The sequence below is a fragment of the Callorhinus ursinus genome, unplaced genomic scaffold, assembly GCF_003265705.2.
Source record: "Callorhinus ursinus isolate GAN/ISIS: 27379988/994484 unplaced genomic scaffold, GSC_fseal_2.0 scaffold14, whole genome shotgun sequence".
Taxonomy (NCBI): Eukaryota; Metazoa; Chordata; class Mammalia; order Carnivora; family Otariidae; genus Callorhinus; species Callorhinus ursinus.
The window spans coordinates 9,781,387-9,802,070 of NW_027397076.1; the positions used below are offsets into that span (position 1 = coordinate 9,781,387).

Consider the following 20,684-nt stretch of genomic DNA (forward strand, 5'->3'; position numbering starts at 1 on the left):
AATCAACTTAATATCTTTTTTTCTATTTGTATAATGAAACGTGTGATAATTTTTTGGTCTTAGAAGAAAACATCACTAAATCATGAAGAAGAATTAACTGGGTTTTAAAAGATTAGAAACCATTTAGACAAAAAGGCAATACTATAATACTTATAAATTAGACTTTATTTTCAATTTGCTTGTGCCATCAAAAGTCAACTGAACTGAATGGTAAGTAAAATTTCTCATTCTTAATTCTTTACTGTGTATATGAAAAAATATTTGCTCGTTTAGTGAAGAAATACTTGAGCATTATGGAGATTAGGAGAGTAGAATGAGGTGATTTAGTCTTTATCTTGCAGCCATTCAGCAGAATTGTTTTGGCTGATAAGACAGAAAACTCGAATACTGAATCACAAATGTCATCAAGAATAAATGAGAATGAAAAATAGGTATATGAAAACTTAGAGACGAGAAGTATCTCTGCAGGATATGAGTGAAAATATAGGGGTATGATCAAAGCCCATCATTCACAACATTTAAAATCACTCCAATTAAAGTAGATATATAGTATAATCAGAGCAGGAAATTTTGGAAAGTAACCATAGTAAACAAATAACAGTGTAAGGAAACTGGAGAGTAGTCCAATAATAAAGCACTTGAAAAAGATTTATGGTAAAGAATTCACTTGAATTATAACCTAAAGCAAAAAATTGATATGGAAATTCTTAAATTTAATGTGCAAAAATTGGCACATGCAGAAATTCAATTCTTCGATAAACGTTATGCCCACAACTATTAAGATTCTAATTTCGGGGTGCCTGGGTGGCTCAGTTGGTTAAGCAACTGCCTTCGGCTCAGGTCATGATCCTAGAGTCCCGGGATCAAGTCCCACATCAGGCTTCCTGCTCAGCGGGGAGTCTGCTTCTCCCTCTGACCCTCTTCCCTCTCGTGCTTTCTCTCTCTCATTCTCTCTCTCTCTCTCAAATAAATACATAAAATCTTAAAAAAAAAGATTCTAATTTCAACATGAAAAGTGAGGTGAGGACATTCAGTACTATTGGAGACATTTTATTGGTATAGCAGTAATGCAGCATCTTAGCATTCTGTCCAAATTCAATATATTTACTTAGTAATACTTAACTAGCGTTAGCACGGGTATGATAATCATTTGCTGCTTTCTTCACTCTGGTTATTTTTACTTCATCCCTTGCAGTTGAACAAGAGATTTTCCATATAAAACAGAGTTTCGAAGGCAAAAGTGTCTAAAGAGGAATATGGAATAAGCAAGTTAAGCAACTTTTTTATATCCCATTTCTATAAATTCCCCAAATTTAAGGCATTCCCATATTATAGTATCAATATAAAAACATGCCAAGGCCAAGTATATCTTTATTAAAAGTAGTAGGGTTTTGCTGCATTAGTGCAGATATTTGAGAATTATTGTAAACATATATGTAAGCCTTTTCCATAATTTTAGTGGCACGCAGTTAATACTTTGCAATTTTTACATGTATCCTTAATAAGTCCCCTCCCCCACTTTTGGCCTTCAGAATTCAATTTCTTGTAAAAGTATGTTTTGCTGAGTAGGCTTTAGCTTTGATTTTGTATCGGTCCACTTTTTGTGTAGCTTCATTAATGCCCAGAGGCCATTATAGTGTGACCAATTTTAGAAATTGAAGCACAAATAATATAGAAATATACACTGGTGATTTTACATTCATTTTTCCTTCCTGCATATACAATCAATATTGCAATATTAAGTCAAAGAATAAAATTGTGCAAGAGTTGGAAGGAAACTTAGAAGTCCTCTAATTTGGCCTCCCACCCAAAATCAGTTCAGAGTTTCCAATGGGGAGTTACCAAATTACAGCTGAAATTCCTAACGAGAAAACCTACCCCATAAACCTTTCTGTTTTAAGTAGTTCTAATTGGCCATTTTTTTTCCTGTTTGTGGAATTAGAATATCTCCCTTTTACCACATCAAGGTCCTACAGTTTTCATTCACATTACAAAAGCTGTTATATGTCTTGCCAAGTCTCTTTTCTAGGCTTAGCATCCCTAATCCCTTATTCTTTGAAAGACAGTTTCCAAAGACCACCATTATTTGTCATTTGGATGTACCCCAATTTGCCAAAGTCCCTCTTAAAATAAGTTTGGATGCTTCTGTCTACACTTAAAAGAAAACCCACCTAAAAGTAGTGATACCCTTCAAGTTTTAAATAGAAGTAGTTTATTTAATATTACAATACATCTGGAGATAGGGTGGCTCTGGATGCTCATTGATGTTATGAAGGATTATATTCTTTCATTTCTGTCATCCTCACTGCAGGGGATTTTAGCCTCATACCTACCTTCTCATGGTTGCAAGGTGTCAGCAGCCATCCAAGAAACTACACAGCCACATCCCGGGGTCGGGGGGGAGCGGAGAGGAAAGGGTGTTCTTCCTCTTTTCCTTTTAAATAAAACGTCCCAGAAATTTCTCAGCAGATGCGCCCTTTTATATCGAAATACATCGCATTCCTGCCTAAACCACCGTTAGTTAAACTTGATCACTTCCAGCGCTCGTGTGCAGATGCTTCCCTGAGTATGTAGGCACACAGAGCTGTGAGAACATGGTTTAAAGGGGCGCTCTGCCTACCAGACAGGAGGGGAAGCAGATAGATTTGAGTAGGAATCAGTGCTAGTCACCAAAGGCAAATACTTAACACCATGAGGTCTGACTGATGAATACAATGGGATTGATTTATTTATTATTTTAAGATTTTATTTATTTACTTGAGAGAGAAAGAGAGAGAGAGCATGAGAGGGGAGGGTCCGAGGGAGAAGCAGACTCCCTGTTGAGCAGGGAGCCCGATGGTGGGACTCGATCCCAGGACTCCAGGATCATGACCTGAGCCGAAGGCAGTCACTTAACCAATTGAGCCACCCAGGCGCCCTACAATGGGATTTATTAACATAAAACATGCTTAAAAACTAGTACATGACAGGCAGAGGGTCTGGTGTTAGGATACCAGCTACCTATTCCTGCCCACATGGATTCAATCTGGTGGGGGAGATTCACAAATTTCAGTTTCAATATGATGTGTTAAGTGACATGATAAGTGCATGTAACCCAGCCTTGGGGAATCAGAATGCTCCCCATCCTCTAAGCCAAAGTCTGAAAGAAGTATCAGTTGGCCAGGGAGAAGTTTTTTAGCAGTGAACAGGTTGGAGATGAGAATATATATTCGAGCTTGGTTGCTTTCAGGAGAACCACACTACTAGTCCAGATGGTTCTTTTTAGGGTAGTACAAAAGTATATTTACTTGGTTTTTAAAATGCTTCCTCCTTCCATATGTAATTTGTGCTGATTTGTAACCATCAGGACTTCTCCATTCATGTGCATTACTACTGATTCAAGTCTCCTTATCCTATATATTTGTAATTTATTTCTTAAACCTGAACATAAGTCTTTCCATTTGCTTCATTCATGTAAGACCAATTAGGCCAGGAGTGAGCAAAATTTTTTTCTGTAAAGAGCTAGATAGTATTTTTTTGCTTGAAATTCAATTAGCCAACATATAGTAGTAGTACATCATTAATTTCAGATGTAGAGTTCAATAATTCGGCAGTTGCGTATAACAGCCAGTGTCACGCACCCTCTTTAATGCCCATCACCCAATTACCCCATTCCCCCCACCTCCCCTCCAGCAACCCTCAATGTATTTCCTATAGTAAAGAGTCTCTCATGGTTTGTCTCCTTCTCTGATTACTTCCCATTCAGTTTTCCCTCCCTTCCCTTATGATCCTCTGCACTGTTTCTTATATTCCACATATGAGTGAAATCATACGGTATTTGTCTTTCTCTGATTGACTTATTTAGTTCAGCATAATACCCTCCAGTTCCATCCCCATGGATGTAAATGGTAAGTATTCATCCTTTCTGGTGGCTGAGTAATATCCCATTGTATATAGATCTAGATCTAGATCTAGATACCACCTCTTTATCCATTCATCTGTCGGTGGACATCTGAGCTCTTTCCACATTCTGGCTATTGTGGATATTGCTGCTATAAACATTAGGGTGCAGATGCCCCTTCAGATCACTGCATTTGTATCTTAGGGGTAAATACCTAGTAGTGCAATTGCTAGCTCAGAGTCTCTCTATTTTCAACTTTTTAAAAAACCTCCTTACTGTTTTCCAGAGTGGCTGCACCAGCTTGCATTCCCACCAACAGTGTAAGAGGGTCCCCCTTTCTCCTAATCCTCACCATTTGTTTCCTGTCTTTTTAATTTTAGCCATTCTGACTGGTGTCAGGTGGTATCTCATTGTGGTTTTGATTTGTATTTCCCTGATGCTGAGTGATGTGGAGCATTTTTTCATGTGTCTGTTGGCCATTTGGATGTCTTCCTTGGCGAAATATCTATTCATGTCTTCTGCCCACTTCTTGACTGGATTACTTGTTCTCTGGGTGTTAAATTTGATAAATTCTTTATAGATCTTTATCTGATATATCATTTGCAAATATCTTCTCCCTTTCCATAGGTTGACTTTTAGTTTTGTTGACTTTTTCCTTTGCTGTGCAAAAGTTTTTTATCTTGAAGTCCCAATAGTTCATTTTTGCTTTTGCTTCCCTTGCCTTTGGAGATGTGTCTAGCAAGAAGTTGTTGTGGCCAAGGTTGAAGAGGTTGCTGCCTATGTTCTCTATGATTTTGATGGGTTCCTGTCTCACATTTAGGTTTTCATCCATTTTGAGTTTATCTTTGTCTGTGGTGTAAGAAAATGGTCCAGTTTCATTCTTCTGCATGTGGCTGTCCTATTTTCCCAGCAGCATTTATTGAAGAGACTGTCCTTTTTCCATTGGATCTTCTTTCCTCCTTTATCGAAGAGCAGTTGACCATAGAGTTGAGGATCCATTTCTGGGTTCTCCAGTCTGTTCCATTGATCGTATGTGTCTGTTTTTGTGCCACGGATGATTACAGCTTTGTAATATAGCTTGAGGTCTGGCACTGTGATGCCCCCAGCTTTGGATTTCCTTTTCAACATTCCTTTGGCTATTCGGGTTCTTTTCTGGCTCCATACAAATTTTAGGATTGTTTGTTCCAGCTCTATGAAAAAAGTTGGTATTTTGATAGGGATTGCATTGAATGTGTAGATTGCTCTGGGTAGCATAGACCTTTTACAATATTCTTCCAATCCATGAGCATGGAATGTTTTTCCATTACTTGTGTCTTCCTCAATTTCTTTCATTAGTGTTCTGTAGTTTTTAGATTATGGATCCTTTACCTCTTTGGTTAGGTTTATTCCTAGGTATCTTATGGTTTGGGGTGCAATTGTAAATGGGATCAATTCCTTAATTTCTCTTCTGTCTCATTGTTAGTGTATAGAAATGCAACTGATTTCTGTGCATTGGTTTTATATCCTTCCATGTTGCTGAATTCCTGTAAGAGTACTAGCAGTTTTGGGGTGGAGTCTTTTGGGTTTTCCACATAGAGTATCCTCATCTGTGAAGAATGAGAGTTCTTTGCCAATTTGAATGCCTTTTATTTCTTTTTGTTGTCTGATTGCTTACACTAGGACTTCTAGTACTATGTTGAACAACAGTGGTGAGAGTAGACATCCCTGCTGTGTTCCTGACCTTAGGGGCAAAGTTGTCAGTTTTTACCCCATTGAGAATGATATTTGCTGTGGGCTTTTTGTAGATGGCTTTTAAGATATTGAGGTATGTTTCTTCTATCCCTACACTTTGCAGGGTTTTAATCAAGAAAGGATGCTGTATTTTGTGAAATGCTTTTTCTGCATCTAGAGGATCATATGGTTCTTGTTCTTTTATTAATGTGATGTATCACATTGATTGATTTGCAGATGTTGAAGCACCCTTGCAGCCCAGGGATAAATCCCACTTGGTCTTGTGAATAATCCTTTTAATGTACTGTTGGATCCTATTGGCTAGTATCTTGGTGAGAATTTTGGTATCCATGTTCATCAGGGATATTGGTCTGTAATTCTTTTTGGTAGGGTCTTTGTCTGGTTTTGGGATCAAGGTGGTGCCGGCCTTAAAGAAACAGCTGGGAAGTTTTCCTTGCGTTTCTATTTTTTGAAAGAGCTTCAGAAGAATAAGTATTACTTCTTCATTGGATGTTTGGTAGAATTCCCCTGGGAAGCCATCTGGCCCTGGACTCTTGTTTGTTGGGAGATTTTTGATTACTGATTCAATTTCCTTGCTGGTTATGGGTCTGTTCAGGTTTTCTATTTCTTACTGTTGCAGGTTTGGTAGTTTATATGTCTCTAGGAATGCATCCATTTCTTCCAGATTACCTAATTTATTGGCAGATAGTTGCTTATAATATGTTCTTGAAATTGTTTTTATTTCCTTGGTGTTGGTCATGCTCTCTCCTCTTTCATTCATGATTTTATTAATTTGGGTCCTTTCTCTTTTCTTTTTGATAAGACTGGCCAGAGGTTTATCGATCTTATTAATTCTTTCAAAGAACCAGCTTCTGGTTTCATTGATCTATTCTACTGTTCATTTGGTTTCTCTTTCATTGACTTCTGTTCTAATCTTTATTATTTCTCTTCTCCTGCTTGGTTTAGACTTTATAAGCTGTTCTTTCTCCAGCTCCTTTAGGTGTAAAGTTAGCTTATGTATTTGAGACTTTTCTAGTTTCTTGAGAAAGGCTTATTGCTATCAGTTTCCCAAGAGCTACATAGTATTTTGTGGACTGTGTAGTCTCTGTTGCAGCTACTCAACTCTGCCCCTATAGAGTGAAAGCAGCCACAGACAATATGTAAAGGAGTGGGCATGGCTATGTTCCAGTAAACTTTATAGAAGGAGGTACTTGGCCATCGTCTGTCAACCCTGATCTAAACCTAGACTACCTGTGTTATTCCAGTCCCAGGATAACTTACAGCACAGGAAAGTGAGATTCTATATATCTTCCTAGTCAGTCTTCCATAGAGATGCTGACCTGAGAAAGAATGTGGATCTGTAATTAAATTGTATTAACCATACAACTTGATCAGAGTCCGTGGACAAAGCTACATTCCCAGATACTTAAGCTCACAAGTTCATTCAACATTTATATGTTACACCCCCTTCCTTAGTTATCTCTCTTACTTCCACCCACATTCCCAAGCAGTGCCTTCTTGGATGGCCATACAGTTTTATCCTTTAATTATCATTATATTAGAGTGGTTTGGTGCCTTTGACAAACTGTTTTGTCCCTTTCCAACCCTTCCTTGGTGATAACTCTAATACTATTAAGTTTTCTTCCAGAGTCTGCATGTTTTCTCTGGTCAAAAACATGTGAATTTTACCTAATTTATTAGGTACCTTATTTATTAGGGCACTGATGGCATTTGTTGTCTGACCTCCTATGTTTCACCCTCTGTATTAGTTTTCTGTTGCTGCCATAACAAACTACCACAGAGTTATTATTTCACAGTGCAGCAGGTGAGAAGTCTGGGTGTGGTGGGGCTCAGCTGGGTCCACTTCTTAGGGTCACACGAGGCTGAAATGAAGGAGTCAGCAGAACTGCATTCCTTTCTGGAGACTTTGGGGTGAATCTGCTTCCAAGCACATTCAGTTTGTTGGCCAAAATCAGTTCCTTGCACTTTTAGGGCTGCAGTCTCATTTCCTTGCTATTGCCTTTCTCATCTAAGAATTGTTCTCAACTTCTAGAGGTCACCACGTTCTTTAGCTTGAGACACCCTTTCTCCATGTTCAAAGTCAGTAAGAGCAGGTTGGGCCCTTCTCACACTTTACATCTCTCTGACCTCTCCATTCTGTCTCATCTCTCCTGTCTCTACCTGGAGAAAGATCACCACTTATAAGGGCTCCTGTGAATAGTTTGGGCTCACTTGGATAATACAGGATAATCTCTCTGTTCAAAGGTCTGTAACCTTAATTATATCTGCAGAGTCCCTTTTGCCATGGAAAACAAGTTCTGGGGAGGGAAGTGAATCTTTGCAGGTCATTATTTCAGTTATCACAACCACCTTGTACTTTTGGCTCCCTCCCCCTCCCTTCCTCCTTTCTTCCTTCCTTCCTTCCTTCCTTCCTTCCTTCCTTCCTTCCTTCCTTCCTTCCTTCCTTCCTTCCTTCCTTCTTCCTTCCTTCCTTCCAAGTAAACTCTACTCCTAACATGAGGCTCAGACTCATGACCCAGAGATCAAGACTCATATAGCTCTACCTACTGAGCCAGCCAGGCACCCCTCCACTGAGTTCTAAAATATCTGAGCATATTTTTAAAATGTTACTTCTCATTATTTTATTTTCCAATTATACAATTACTTCACATTTACATTTATGTAATCACGAAATACTTTTTGTCCTTAATAGAGCATGAGCATTTCCCCCATATCACTCAGTTCTTTATAATTTTAATTATATAATACTTCATTGAGTAGATATACTAAAATTTAACAATTGCTCTATGATTAATCACTTAGGTTTTCCCCAATATTTCACTATTGTAAATAACTCTATAATGAACATTTTTGTGCCCAAAGATTATCTACATGTTGAATTAATTTCTTAGGATAGGTTCTCAAAAGTAGAACTGCATTAAAAACCATGAATTTATGATAGAAACTACTTACCAAAAGGCTTAAAGTTTGTATCCTCAGAAGCACTTTTAACTGTCATAAATGTCATCATTAAAAACAAAGCAAACAAAATTGAAAGGACATTACAAAGTAACTTAGAATCATGAAGAAATTAAAATCTCAGTAAAGGTAAATACATAGGCAATTATAAAAGCTAGTATTATTGTAACAATGGTGTGTAACTGTACTTTTTGTTTTCTACAAGATTTAAGAGACTAATACATTTTAAAAAATAATTATTAGTCTAAAAGCTTACTTGGGGATTTACCATTGGATTGGATGTGGTTAGTGAAGTATGAGTCTAGGGTTGGTCTGTGGTTTCTGACCTGAGCAGTTTACTGAAATGCCTAGTGGAGTGTTCAACCTCTCTGGACTTGAATCATTCATTTGTGATCACACACCCATATTCAGCAAAACAAAATCCCTGCAGATAACGCTCTTTCTTAGACAAAGTTGGGAATCATCTACTGTTCCTTGAGCACACGGGGATGGGGGGTATTGTGGGGGAGGTATGAAGAATCCCTCCTTCCCTAAGTAGCTTGGGTGAATAGCAAGGAGGAAAGAAGTATAGATAAAAAGCAGAAGAGGTGTAAAGTCTAAGCTCTTTGCCACTCTAGTGTTCAGAGGTTAGATGGGTGAGGAAGAATCAGGAGACCCAGAAGCAGTGACAGTAGGAAAATCACGAGAGTATGGTGCCCTGAAAGCCAAGTGAAGAAATCATTGAAGTGCGGAATGATTGTCTGTGTTAAATGCTGCTCAAAGGTCAAATAGATGAGGAATGAAAATTGACCATTAGATTTAACAATATGGACATGGTTGGGTGGCTTTCAAAACAGCATTCCACTAGAGTGGTGGAGGCAAGACTTACTCGCAATGGGACACAGGTGAGGATAAAAGTGAGAAATTGGAGAGAATGAACATACATAACTCTTTGAAGGAGTTTTACATTAAAACATAGGCTGATCATATAATTTACAATCCAAGCTGGAAAACATTTGAAAAGAGCACCATTAATAAAGGCAAGTAACAAGTATAAACTGGAACTGTCATGACAAATGATTAAATGTCCTTTCATGAAGGAAAGGAGAGAGAGAAGGCTATAACAAAGGGAAGGGGGATAGAAAAGTTTGGTTTGGGTTTTTTTGTTTTTGTTTTTGTTTTTTAGGAAAGGAGAAATAGTAGCTAATAGGAATGATCTGATAGTGAAGGAAAGTTTTATGATGGAGGCAAAAAAAGACATTTTTGGAGCAATGTCTTAAGTAGGCAAGAAGGGATGGTATATGGTATGCAAGCTCAAGGGCTGGTTTTAGCCAGTAGACAGAGTGCAAAGAACATGGGGACAAATGCAGGTAGGTGAGGTGATGTCATCAGAGCTTGAAATTTTCTTATGTATGTTCGTATTTTCTAATTGAAATAGGTGGTGAGGTCATTAGCTAAGAGTGAGGATTAGGGAGGTGTGGTTGGAGGCTCTAGGAGAGAGAAGATATGAAAGAGTTCTATAGGACAGAGGAAGAATGAATGGAGTAGAGTATTACAATATGATTGCCAAACAGCATTCGGGTCCAATTGCAGTAAATAATCATGTATCTTAAAGTGAGACCAATGGTTGTGTATTTTACTCAGGCCAGGTTTTACCATACAGGTATAGTCATAGAGCTAAAAATTAGATTTAATCAGGGTTTATTTTTTAATCAAGTACAATAAAATAAGAGAAAGGCAAGAGAATTCAGAGTGTATGCAAGGGAATTGTTTTTATCATTTGACCATTTAATATTTTTTATCATGTGACCATATATAATTTAACCTGGTGTGTTAGTTTCATAGGGCTGCTATAACAGAGTACCACAAAATAAGTAGTTTAAAGATTTATTTAATTGACAGAGAGCACATGCAGGGGAAGCAACAGAGGGAGAGGGAGAAGCAGGCTGTCTGCTGAGCAGAGAGCCCTATGCAGGGTTCGATACCAGGACCCTGGGATCATGACCTGAGCCAAAGGCAGACTCTTAACCGACTGAGCCACTGAGGCACCCCACATGTCCAACTCTTGATCTCAGTTCAGGTCTTGATCGCAGGGCTGTGAGTTTAAGCTTCTCATTGGGCTCCCTTAAAAAAATAAAAAAGAGCAACTGGAATGATCTTAATGCAGATATGTCACTCCTCTATTTAAAATACATCATCGATTTTCAATATACTTAAAATAAAAGTGCAAATCTTTAACGTGGCTCCAAGGCTTGGCACAATTTGACTCCTGCCTAACCTATCTTGTGCTTATCTCCACTCTAGCCTTAGGAAATGCTCACATTATTGTTCCTTCTGTCTGCAATGTTCTTTTTCCAATTCTTCACTTGTCTAAACACTTGTTTTCAATATCATTTAACTGTTTGGTTTTCAGTATAATTTGCAGAGATACTTATTAAAAACAAATAATAAGACTTAAAATTTGTTTTACTGGATTAATTAATTACCACCAGCTCTTTCATAACATGATTTCAAACATGAGAACACGCTCAGCCCTTTCTGAGTTGTTTTTTTATTCTTCTCTCAGTCTTCTATAATATTTTCAAAAAATTTTTCAGCAAGGGCATGTGGGTGGTATATTTTTTCCTAAGGATTTTTATGTCCAAGAATGTGCCCTCATTAAAAAAAAAATGATAGTTGAGTGGGTTTTTAATTTCAAGTTACAATATTTTTTTTCCTCTCGTGGAGGAGGCACTGTTGGTTGTCTACCCAACAGCCATTTCCCCTTCTTTCTTATTAAGAGAACTCTGGTTTTGTGCACCTGGGTGGCTCAGTTGGTTAAGCAACTGCCTTCGGCTCAGGTCATGATCCTGGAGTCCCGGGATCAAGTCCCACATCGGGCTCCCTGCTCGGCAGGGAGTCTGCTTCTCCCTCTGACCCTCCCCCCTCTCATGTGCTCTCTCTCTCTCTCTCTCATTCTGTCTCAAATAAATAAATAAAATCTTAAAAAAAAAGAGAACTCTGGTTTTGTTGGGTAATCCACCTTTCACCCCCAGCCATGCACTTTACTAAGCCAATTGCATTCCCCTTAAAAATGATTGGTTTAGGAACGGGCATGTGACACGACTCCAGCCGGTGAGATCTTTCTTCTTCTGCTTGATATGTCTACTTGTAATGCCTGGTATTGTAGGACCATCTTATGAACAAAAAGATGAGTAACTCAAGACAAGACTGATACCCTAAGTTTGAAAAGCAGAATGATGGAAGGAACCTAGGTCCTTGAGCCAATAAATTAACTAATCTCAGAGCCAACTTAAGAAATTCTTATGTGAAATAATAAATCTGTTTTATTGTTTATACTGATCACATTGGGTTTTTTAATTTCTCCTGGTACACAACTTTTAACTTTATATGTTGTTTCATTGCCCTTTCAGGGAAGTATGAGGTCAGCATGATACTTGTTTCTTTGCACACAACTTGTTTTTCTTGATTGATAGAATTATTCTAAAAAATACTTAAATTTTAAAAAAAGTCTCTACAGCATGTATAATCATTGGTTTCTATTTTTCTTGGCACTTGGCTTTTTAACTTGGCAGATTCAAATCTAATACTAAAAGTTTTCTTCAATTATTTCAACAATTCTTGCTTTTTTTCCTGATACTTCTCTTCTTGCATAGATTCTTTTTTTAAAAGATTTATTTATTTATTTTTGAGAGAGACAGAGCACAAGAGGGGGAAGAGGGGCAGAGGGAGGAGCAGACTCCCCACTGAGCAGGGAGCCTGATGCAGGGCTGGATCCCAGGACCCCAGAATCATGACCTGAACTGAAGGCCGAAGCTTAACCGACTGAACCAGGCAGGTGCCCTGATCTTGCTTTAAATGTATAACCAACGAACAACACTAGATCATCAGGGCTGCCTAGTAATCCCTCCATATTCACAGTTCTGCTCTTCAGCTATTTCATGCTTCCTCTCCTCTTTCCACAGAACTCCAAAACTCCTCTTTCCGCTGAAGCCCATGTCTTTGCTTATTATTTCACTGTGAAGATCAAAGTAATCAAAAGAGAATTCCTACATTTTCCTATTTTGTGTCACGTACCCACTCAGATCCCCCTTCAGAAAGGATGCATTGCCCAGTTGCTAGGTATGTGCTTGGCTGATAGCTTCCAGCTGTTAATGATTTCAGTGTCCACTTCAGCTTTCAAGTTGAGGCCATGGGCTTTTTCAGTGGCCTGCCGTCAGTGACAGAGCAAGGCAGTAGGCAAGGATCTATCCATTTCCATCCAAGGTGGGACTCCTCTAATGAGTGATCTTAACTCTAGAGCTGGTCAGAGATTGTCAGAACAGCATCACAGAAGTCTACATCATATCTGATGGCTCCCCCTGACCCTTGTCTTTTCCTTTTATAGGAGTTGCTCCCCAATAATCCCTTTAGGCTCCTCATTCTGTCTCATTATCTGCTTCCTGGAAAACCTAAATCCCTGAAAGTCCCTAACTCTAACCTCTAACGATGTCTGTGCCTATATACACTACCTTGCGTGAGCGAATCATAGAGCCTGCCTACTTTGGCCAAATTCTCAATTTGCGCATTGAATACCATGCTTCTAAACCATTCAAGACTTCTTTCTTTTGAAAATGTTTTCCTTTTTCTCCTACATCATCAGTTTTTCTTTATTATTATCATTATACAAATATAAAATTCTTAACCTAAAAAACAAACAGAAGACTTCCCCTGGCCATACATTCCTTTAGCTTCTGCTAATTTTTTCTGCTCCTCTCTATGGAATTCAAAGAATTATCTGTCTCTTTTTCATCCTTTCCCATTTATCTTGAACAAACTCCAATTAGGCTTTGTCCCTTCCATTCCATCGAAACTATTCTTGTCCTATCTCCACTTTGCTTCAGGTCTCAGGACTTGTCTGGTCTCTCAGAAGCATTTGACACAGTCTATCATTTCTTCCTTTATTTTATTTATTTATTTTTAAGAGGGGGAGAATGGGGAGGGAGAGAGAGAGAGAGAGAATTCCCAACAGGCTCCAGGCTCCACACCCAGCTCGGAGCTCGACCTCACAACCCTGAGATTATGACCAAAGCCGAAACCAAGAGTCAGATGCCCAACCAACTGAGCCACCCAGGCATGCCAAGATTTTCTGTTCTTTAAAAGAGTGTAGAATAGTACATATTTTTAAAATAATTTTTTTTGGTTCCAGTTTTTTTTTACTTCATTTCTTTCCTTTCTTTCTATTATGTAAAGTACCAGAGAAAGCTTTAGTGTTTCTTTATTTTTAAAAAACAATATTTAGTATTCATTTACAATAATTCAGGATCTGTGTTAACCATTTTCAGGTGTGCAATTTAAATAATTTAGTTTAGTGTAAAACCCATTTTATTTTCTAGTGATCACTTGAAAAGTTGTGGTAAAATATGCTTCATCTGTTCTATAATTGTTCCAGCTTTCAGTATCATGCTTATCAGCATTTAGTTCTTGGAAACTATTTTTTTATGTTTTGAAAATGGAAACATCTGTTCATCTTCAATCTTCTGGCAATGCTTGTGTTCTTCTACATTTCTCAAAATTACTGACAATGATTCTATCCTTACATTACCTAGTATTGTTTTATACCAATAGAAGTAATTCATCTGTGGTTAAAGATTTGAACCAGTTTAAAGGAACAATCTATATTCTTACTATGCTTCAGTTGTCTCATAGTCATGTTTATTCAACCCTCTTAAATTTGAAAATTTGAAAGTTCTTCTTTTTCTTTTTTTAAGTAGGCTTTATGCCCAGTGTGGAGCCCAATAAAGGGCTTGACTTCATGACCGTGAGATTGAGACCTGAGCCACCCAGGCACCCCTGAAAATTATTATTCTTTTTTTTAAAGATTTTTATTTATTTATTTGAGAGAAAGAGAAAGCACAAACAGGGGGAGGGGCAGAGGGAGAAGCAGACTCCCCGCTGAACAGGGAGTCCAAGTTGGGGCTCCATCTCAGGACCCTGGGATCATGACCTGAGCTGAAGGCAAACACTTAACTGACTGAGCCACACAGGCGCCCCTGAAAATTATTATTCTTAATGAATATGATAAGCAACACAGTAGTTAATAATAGTTTACTACCTCAAGCAATAGGCTTTTCCTTCAAATATTTTCTAGACCCAGTAAAAAAAAGTCTAAAATATTCTAATTACCACTTTTGTTTTAAACTGTGTAGTAAAGAATATGTTTTGTTTTAAAGATTGAATTTATTTATTTGAGAGAGAAAGAGGGAAAGAGCACACGAGCAGGGTGGGGGGAAAAGGGCAGAGGGAGAGGGAGAATCAGACTGCCCACTGAGCAGGGATCCCGATGCTAGCCTCCATCCCACCACCCTGAGACCTGAGCCAAAGGTGGACGCTTAACCACCTGAGCCACCCAGGTGCCCCATGAATATGTTTTTTTTAAAAGAAAGATTAATCATACTTGTTTGGTTATTATGGTATTTAAATTTTGATAAGTTGTATGCTTCAGTGGAAGATACTGAACATAATTATTTTTCCCTAAATATTATCCTGTTCTGCAGGATTAAAAATGAAAGGATTTATAAGGATAGACATATAGATCAATGGAACAAAGCTGAGAATCCGGAAATGAACCTACACTTATGTGCTCAATTGATTTTCAGTAAAGGTGTCAAATAAATTCAACAGAAAAATAATAGTTTTTTCAAGAAATGTTTTTGGAATAACTGAGTATCCATATGGAAAAGAAATGAGCTTTGATCTTTCTTTATACCATACACCTAAATTAATTCAAAGTGGATCATTGACCTAAAGGGCAAAAACACATACATCCTACAGAATAAAGCATAGGAGAAAAATCTTTGTGACCTTGGGATAAGACACAAAAAACACGAACCATAGATGAAAAAACTGATAAGTAGGCTTCAAAAAAATTGAAATCTTTTACTTGTCTACAGATATGATTAAGAACTTTTACAATTCAATAATAAGATAAACTCAATTTTAAGAAATAGGAAAAATATCTGTACAGGTGTATAACAAAAAGCTGCTTGACTTCATTGGGAAATGGGGAAATGCAATGAGATACTACTACACACCCATTAGAATACCTTAAATTAAAAAGACTGAGGGGTGCCTGGGTGGCTCAGTAGGTTGTGTCCAACCACTGATCTCAGTTCAGGTCTTGAGCTCAGGTCTTGAGCTCAGGGTTGTGAGTTCAAGCCCCACGTTGGGCTCCATGCTAGACATGGAGCCTACTTAAAAAGAAAAAGAAAAAGAAAAAAAACAAAACTGAAATGCTGAGGCACCCAGCTGTTTCAGTTGGTGGAGCATGTGACTCTTGATCTCAAGGTTGTAAGTTTGAGCCCCATATTGGGTTTACTTAAAAATAAAATCTTAGTCTCCCTCTCAGAACCTTCCTGCCTCTGCGTTCGGACCTTGCTGCTTCAGCCTCTGGGACACGTCCCATCCTTCCAGCCTGCGGTTAGCAGTATAGAAAAAAAAATCCCTATCATTTTCTTGCCCCGAACACACCTTGAGAGGAGCAAAAGAATTAAAAATAAATTTTAACAATGAGGGAAATCGTGCATATCCAGGCTGGTCAGTGTGGCAACCAGATCCGTGCCAAGTTCTGGGAGGTAATCAGTGATGAACACGGCATCGATCCCACCGGAACCTACCACAGTGACAGCGACCTGCAACTGGATCGCATCTCCGTGTACTACAGTGAAGCTACAGGTGGCAAATATGTTCCTCGTGCTATCTTGGTGGATCTAGAACCCGGGACCATGGACTCTGTTCGCTCAGGTCCTTTTGGGCAGATATTCAGACCAGACAACTTTGTTTTCGGTCAGTCCGGGGCAGGCAACTACTGGGCCAAGGGCCACTATACAGAGGGGGCTGAGCTGGTTGACTCAGTCCTGGATGTGGTGAGGAAGGAGGCTGAGAGCTGTGACTGCCTGCAGGGCTTCCAGCTGACCCACTCGCTGGGTGGGGGCACAGGCTCTGGAATGGGCACCTTGCTCATCAGCAAGATCCGAGAAGAGTATCCTGACTGCATCATGAACACCTACCCTCACCCAAAGTGTCTGACACGGTGGTCGAGCCCTACAACGCCACCCTCTCTGTCCATCAGCTGGTAGAGAACACGGATGAGACCTACTGCATTGACAATGAGGCCCTGTACGACATCTGCTTCCGTAACTCTCAAGCTGACCACGCCAACCTACGGGGACCTGAACCACCTGTCTCAGCCACCATGAGCGGTGTCACCACCCGCCTCCGCTTCCCTGGTCAGCTCAGTGCTGACCTCCGCAAGCTAGCCGTCAACATGGTGCCCTTCCCACGTCTCCACTTCTTCATGCCCGGCTTCGCACCTCTGACCAGCCGTGGAAGCCAGCAGTATCGGGCCCTCACTGTGCCCGAACTCATCCAGCAGGTCTTTGATGCCAAGAACATGATGGCCACCTGTGACCCCCGCCATGGCCGTGACCTCACCGTGGCTGCTGTCTTCCGTGGGCGGATGTCCATGAAGGAGGTAGATGAGCAGATGCTCAACGTGCAAAACAAGAATAGCAGCTACTTCGTGGAATGGATCCCCAACAACGTCAAGACAGCAGTCTGCGATATCCCACCTCGTGGCCTCAAGGTGGCAGTCACCTTCATCGGCAACAGCACGGCCACAGGAGCTCTTCAAGCGCATCTCGGAGCAGTTCACGGCCATGTTCCGGCGCAAGGCCTTCCTGCACTGGTACACAGGCGAGGGCATGGACGAGATGGAGTTCCCTGAAGCCGAGAGCAACATGAACGACCTTGTCTCCGCGTACCAGCAGTACCAGGACGCCACCGCAGAAGAAGAGGATTTCGGTGAGGAGGCCGAAGAGGAGGCCTAAGGCAGAGCACCATGACCTCAGGCTTCTCCGTTCCCTCAGCCTTCTTCCTCAGCTGCCCCTGTCCTCTCCCTCAGAATTGCATTTTCCACCTCTGTCTCATTTTATTTTGTTTTGTTTTCCTTTTTTGGAGGGGGGATCCTAGAACAGTGCCTGGCACATGATAGGCGCTCAATAAATATTTGTTGTTTGTTGAATGTCTCCTCTCTTCCACTCTGGGAAACCTAGATTTCTGCCATTCTGGGTAGCCCTGTATTTCCTTTTGGTGTCCACTTCTCCCATCTGTCCAGTTGATATTTCCCTTTGTTTTTTAAGATAATTCTCCAAGAAGCTGGGTCTCATCAGATCCCATTTAGAACCATGTGCTGAAAACCCAGTAGATGGCCACCATCCTAAGCCCATGTGGTAGCCCAGGGGAAAGGAAACCAAGTTACCTCATAGCAGTAGAGGTACCTATAAGGAAGGGGTAGGGTTTTCTGTTCTAGAGCAGTTTTGGAGAGGGATATTCAGGCTATTGAGTCCTAATTTCCAGGAATTTCCCTGCTCCTCTCAGCTGCGGGAGAGGTGTTGACAGTATTATCTCTATTTTTCATCTTCTTCCAAGCTCTGTTCTGAGCTTTTTTTTTGCAGGGGTCTGCCCCACTCTGTTAAACAGGATCCTCCCTCTCCTACATAACCTCCTTCGTACGTTGGATTCCTTCCTTTGCCCCTGGTTGGAGAAGGGGGCCAAGAGGGGGAAGCGGGACCAGCCTCCAGAAAGGCCCGCCCCCTCCCCACCTTTTCTTAGCAAACACGCAGCTCTGCTGTGTAGGTATGGAAAGGTGTGTATTGCCACCTAAATCTTCTGAATCATTCTTCCAGAGAGGGGACAAGGAGACCCCCCCATCTTGGGCAACATCTCATTTCTTCCTCTTGCCATTCCCTCCCCCCGCCCTTGGCCTCATCCTGTCCTGCACTTCAAATTCCTATTTTGTGTTGAACTTGCTTTTTTTCATACTGAAAAGATAACATTGCCCCAAGAGCCAAAAATAAATGACAACTGAACCCAAAAAAAATAAAAAAATAAATAAAAAATAAAATCTTTAAAAAAATGAAATGCCAAGTGTTGGAAAAGATGTATACATCTGGAACTCTCCTACATTGTTGGTGGAAATGCAGAGTGGTGCAGCCACTGGAAAAGTCTGTCAGTACCTTAAAAATTGAAATATACACCTACTACATGACCCAGAAATTCCATTCTCAGGTATTTACCTAAGAGAAATGAAAACATATGTCCACACAAAGATTTGTACACAAATGTTCATAGCAGCATTATTCATAATAACCAAACAATAGAAACAACTCAACTATCCATCAACTGGTTAATGTATAAAAAAATAAGGCATATGTTTTTGATAGAATACAACTCAGCTAATAAAAGAGTATAATTATTGGTATATAGAACAATGTGGAAGAATCTCAAAAACATAAGGGCAAGTAAAAGAAACCAGACACAAAAGACACATGAAATATGAATACAAAATTCTGGAAAATGCAGAAATATAATAGCAGAAAGCAGGTGTTTGCCTTGTGGCTGGAGATGAGGGCCAGTTTGACTGCAAAGGGACACAGGAGAATTTTGGGGGTGATTAAACTGTTCTAAAATTTGATTCCAGTGGTGGTTGCACATCTTGATATATTTACCAAAACTCATACAGCCTTACACTTATAATGGGTGAATTTTATGTTCTATAAATATGCTTCGATAATGATTTGAAGGGTGTATACATTAAATCTCAAGGTGGTTTCTTTTATAAAAAAAAGGATTGTTATTTAGCAAATAAATTGTTGCTGATATGCATCAGTTTAAAACGCAAAAGGGGCGCCTGGGTGGCTCAGTTGGTTGAGCCTCTGACTCTTGATCTCAGCTCAGGTCTTGATCTCAGGTCATGGGTTTGAGCCCTACTTAAAAAAAAAAAAAAAAAAAGCCTAATAATTCATTTTCTATAAAACATAATTGTCTTTGTTCAGTACAAAATCTACAATCATTTTGTAAATTTGAGAGCTATCATGATTTGAGTAATAGACTAGGAATTGTGGGATTATTAATTTAAAGTAATAGTAAACATAAGAAAAAAGTAAAGTTTCCAGTAAAACTCGTTTATTTGAAGTTTATTTGAAGTTTAATTGTCTCTTAATCTCATACATCTGTAACAAACTTAGGAATGTGTAAGTATGTTTGTACAGCTAATTTTGAGATCACATCTATATATTAAAATTATAGACATTTTTGAGGTAAGTGTTGGTCAAGTTACTGTGAAAAACATAGTACATTATTTGCCAAAATGAATAGAATATACAGGGAATACAAATTTATAAATGAATAAATCTATACTTAGCTGTTTATTTTCCATCAAATTTGCCACCACTGTTGTCATCTATCATTAGAAGAATAATATATTTTTTATTTACTTCTGATTCTGAACCAAAACTTCTAATCATATGACTATAGGAGCAGTCCAAAAGGATGGCATATCTGTTAACAAAGAAATGAACACATTACCAACCATTGATAATACATTTCACAAATGGTTTTCTGGAAAAAGTTTATCATAGTAACAGTCATTTAAGAAGAAATATAACAATCATTTAAGATTCAAAATAACAATTTCCAAGGCTATATATTAAAAAAAACCACTTTTTCCTTTTTAGATAAATATAACAGATTAATTTGCAGTTTTAAATATTATCTTCAAAATGCCATTTATTTATGAGTATTGCCTTGAAAGAAGTCATTGGCCTCTTAGATCAAAATATAAAGCAAGCTTAAAGAATTAGGGAAGATGAAATACACTCTGTAGTCCTATGCAATGGCATCTCTGCAAGATATTTATCCATACGACGATACCTCTGCTAGAAGTTCGTTGGACAATTTATTTACGGGTATACAGACAAGAATTATTTTGCATTGCTATCAGTTATCTGCAATTTATAGAGTTGTGACATAGCTCAAAGGCAATGAAAGACTCAGAACCTCCCTATAATTGGAATCATATAACCTAGAAGAGTATGCTCTAAATGCTGCATAGTTCTCCATGAAAGCACATTTTTTCCCCTACAGTTCTAGGAAGGGGCTATTTACTCAGATGAGCAAACTATTTGTTCAGCTAAATTTATTGTAACAAAGTCGCTGAGGGAAACACTGACATTATTTATTGGTTCATAGAATTATCTTCCTGGGAAAGAATTTCCTGGAGTAAAAATGTAAGTCATGTTGATACAGATGACCTCAG

At 39.0% G+C, this 20,684-nt stretch overlaps 1 pseudogene; it reads left to right on the forward strand.

The window, feature by feature from the left end:
- The first annotated feature begins 14,393 nt into the window (after nucleotides 1–14,393).
- On the forward strand, nucleotides 14,394–18,449 carry LOC112831175 (tubulin beta chain pseudogene; annotated as a pseudogene).
- Nucleotides 18,450–20,684: the final 2,235 nt, after the last annotated feature.